The sequence below is a fragment of the Cyprinodon variegatus genome, unplaced genomic scaffold (assembly GCF_000732505.1).
Source record: "Cyprinodon variegatus isolate N-32 unplaced genomic scaffold, C_variegatus-1.0 Scaffold1712, whole genome shotgun sequence".
NCBI lineage: Eukaryota > Metazoa > Chordata > Actinopteri > Cyprinodontiformes > Cyprinodontidae > Cyprinodon > Cyprinodon variegatus.
Window position 1 is genome coordinate 8,124 of NW_015152165.1, and position 3,618 is coordinate 11,741.

General features: G+C 38.7%; 1 protein-coding gene across 1 annotated transcript in view; it reads right to left on the reverse strand.

Annotated features, from left to right (window-relative positions):
* Positions 1-2,683: 2,683 nt before the first annotated feature.
* The window catches only part of LOC107104378 (nuclear factor 7, brain-like), a 23,400-nt gene continuing 22,465 nt past the window's right edge, over positions 2,684-3,618 (reverse strand). The window contains exon 3 of the mRNA XM_015404371.1: positions 2,684-2,707. The gene's annotated coding sequence lies outside the window, so the exon portion shown is untranslated. The remainder of the gene's footprint in view (positions 2,708-3,618) is intronic.

Below are 3,618 nucleotides of genomic sequence, written 5' to 3' on the forward strand. Positions count from 1 at the left end.
GTGTGCTTTCTTATCACTAAGGGGCCTCAACCTTGCGTTTTCCTGCAGATTCCACTCCTCTTGGGCCAGGTGCAATGGTTACACACACTCACTGCTCTGTTTTTCTCCTTTTTGGCCTTGAATGGCTCTTATAACAGTATTTGTGAAAACAACTTATAAAACATTAACTTTATTTTATCTTATGATTAGTGCAGATTAATACACAACACTTTTCAAAAGAATGCAGGGGGGGGGGAAATAGTGCATTAGCTGTCCCACAGGCTGTTAGCCACGACGTACGCCGGAACCAACTCCTGCTAAAAGTCTGGTTGTAGAATTACGTTTTTTCGTGGTTCGCTGCGTTAAACTTATTTCAGGCTTGTCAGGTCCCAGCTCCTTTACATGGATTTTTTTCCACTGTTGTCCTTCTGGTGAAAGGGTAACTCAGTAAAGATCTCACTGAATTGTGAGAAAGCTGGTCTTCAAGTTCAACTGTCGTTGTTGCCATAATCTCTACCTCACTGCCTGACTGACTACTAGCTACATCACCTTTATCAGTGTAGGAGGGGGAAAAATTCCAGGAGCCCCAAAGCAATTAATTTTGGCAATTTGATTGGTCAAATATTGGAATATGAAAAAATTAGTAAGCTTCCTCCCAGACTGTAAAGAAAACTTTCTAAGAGTCAAACAGTCCATCATCAAGGTTTGGATTCTCCAGATCAATGTTCTAGTTTCTTCTGCAGACCAAACCACCACTGATCACATGAATCCAGAAACACAGGACAAACTAAATGGTTTCATCCAATTCCAGATTGAAGTCAGTAAATAACACGTCATCTCAAGGTATAGAGGGCAGAAGAGTCACTCAGAAAGACATAAAAAACATTTCAGATTAAACATTTAAACCAGACTCTTAGAAATCCAATTTTATAATAATTTTGTAATAGGACATTTAAAATTTAATTATTAAAGAGAATTTGTAAAATCTATTCCATTGTTAAAAACTTTAATTTGAAAATGTATTTTCAAATCCTATTTCTGAATGTAGATTCAAATATCAAAATCTACAGACCTGATTATAAATACCTTTCCTTATCAAACATTTTCAAACATATTTCAGTTTTTATTGCCATTATCTTTTTCATTTGCATTTTAATCTCTTCTGCTGTTGTTTTTTCCTTTTACTTTTCCTGCTCCATTTATGATTTCCATGATTGTTCTGGTTTCTGTACATTCTACTAATAGTTTATCTTTTCACTTTAGCTTTTGTGTGACCCTTCTGGTCTCTGAGCAAACTAAAGACCAAGTTAAACCAATCACAGCTGCTCCCTGGATATAACCAGCTCTCTCACAGAAAGATGACTAGGAGCTACTTTGCACCTGTCAAAATACTTCCTAGTGCATCTGCCGTTGCTTTGAATGGTCGTCACACCTCGATTCAGATGTGGACTATTTGTTGTTTAGTTAGTAGATAAATCATAAATAAACTCGCACATGGAGGATTAGGCGGCAAGTAATATTTGGAGCACCACAATGGATAACTTTATCACTTTGGAACCACAAACAGGCTGAAATTGGAAGGCAACCAGACTTTCACACAGTTTATTTGAAGATGAAGACACCTACCCAGGAGTCTTTATCAATTCTGTCGGATCACTCAGAGCAATCTGTCGTTGGAGCTCTGATGTATTTAACCAGCATGGAGGTCCATCGCCCTAAGAACATTAAAAGTCAGATGGAAATCAAATAGCTGCCACTTGTTCTTCTGGATGGTTGGAGTCTTCTATTGTGCATGGAATGGACATGCCATGACCCTGATGACTGAGATTTACACAGGAATTAATCACTTTGGCTAACTAATTCAACAGAGCAAGTGCCAATGATGCAAATACCTTAAAGGAGACTTCTGCATATAAGGCAAAACTTATGAATCATCCATCCAGCACTTAGAAGATACGTTTCTCTCAAATCTGATGAGATCAAACTGTAATTCTGCCAAATAGGAAATGTGAGTTTTCACTTTGTCTGGAGTTATAAAGGGAAGAGGTGGAGCAGTAAATCAGTACCTCCTATGGTAGCCATCATGTTAAGATCCAAGTGTGGCTGTCCAACCAATGAGAGAGCTTGTTACATCCGAGGAGCAACTGTGAATGGTTCAAGTTGGTCTCCAGTTTGCCCAGGTTCATCGAAATGATTAATGGGGATGATAAAGTCAAAGGAAAATGCAACAGGCAAAATATAAGAAAATAAAAGGTGAAAAACAAAATGAGATTGGAAAAGGGCATTACCTTTTAAAATGTTTAATGAAGAAAAGTATTTATATTCACATTGATGAATCAAGGTTTTTAAATCTCAATTTAGAGTTGGGATTTGAGAAAAATAAATAATATTTAATAATGGATAAATAAATACAATTTACAATTACAAAAGGCTTTTTTATTTGGATTTCTAATTACATGATTGAATTTGAAATTTGAAATGTTTCCTTTTTCAGTGATACTCCTGGTCCTCCATATCAAGAAACTTTAGAGAGACAATCCAATCAAATAATCCATACAGATACATACATACAGAAATGATTTAATGGATAAATAGGACTAAGCACTGGAAAAATGCCAAACTCAAGTTAAGATCAGCTTAGATGTTCCTGAACTAAACATGAAAACTTCTCAGAGTTTCTTCTGCAGCGTTCATCAGTCTGGATGTTTGGATCTCAGTTTGTTTCCATCAGCAGAGCTCTCCAGGGTCCTGATGTCTCCACTAACCTCACCTGTTCCCTGTTCATGATCAGCACACCTGGATCTGCTGTCAGAACCAAACTAAACTCCACATCATCCACTTCATGTCTTAGTTTGTAGCATCTGGGCAGATTATGAAGCAGATCTGAAACTGACCTGAAAACAACCAGATGATCAGTCAGATCAGATCAGATCATCTCCAGTTTCCTGTTTCAAACACTGAGTTTCAATCAGATCAATAAGGTTTCATTGTGTTCTTCATGATGAGAACATCAGAGCTGCTGTTTGCTCACTGAGATCTTCATGGGTAAGATTTTTATTTTACCCTGATTGTTGAAGAATGGAAACATCTTGTCAGTGAAGGTGTGTGTGAAGGTGTGTATGTGTGTGTTAGTGTCCAGATCAGAGAAGGACAGCTTTCCTCTGTCCCAGTCCAGATTCACTCTGATTCTCTGGAGCTTCTTCTGAACTGAGAGATGTTTGGAAGGAGTTTGTTGAGACAATGCTGAGTATTTACCTTCATGGAACCATATAACCAACAATCCAGACTTTATGTCTCCCTTCCTCTGGACAGACCCTTCTAACACACCTAGGGCCCAGCCTCCACTGTCTTCAACATCAACAGCCCAGATATGGTTCTCTGAGGTAAAGCCCTCAGAACTCAGGACAGAAAAGGACCAAGACCCAAACCTCTCTGGATTATCAGGAAGCTTATGTTTATCTCCTTTAGTCCCACTGGTCAGATCTTCAGACAGGATGAGTTTTGAACCAGCAGTGTTTGGTTCCAGGATGAGAGGAGTGTAGGACACCATGTTCTTCATGTTGCTCCAGATGTTGAAGGCCAGGTTGCCCAGATGTTTGGCCTGGTCTATCAGAGCTCCTGAGGGCAGCTGTGGATCCT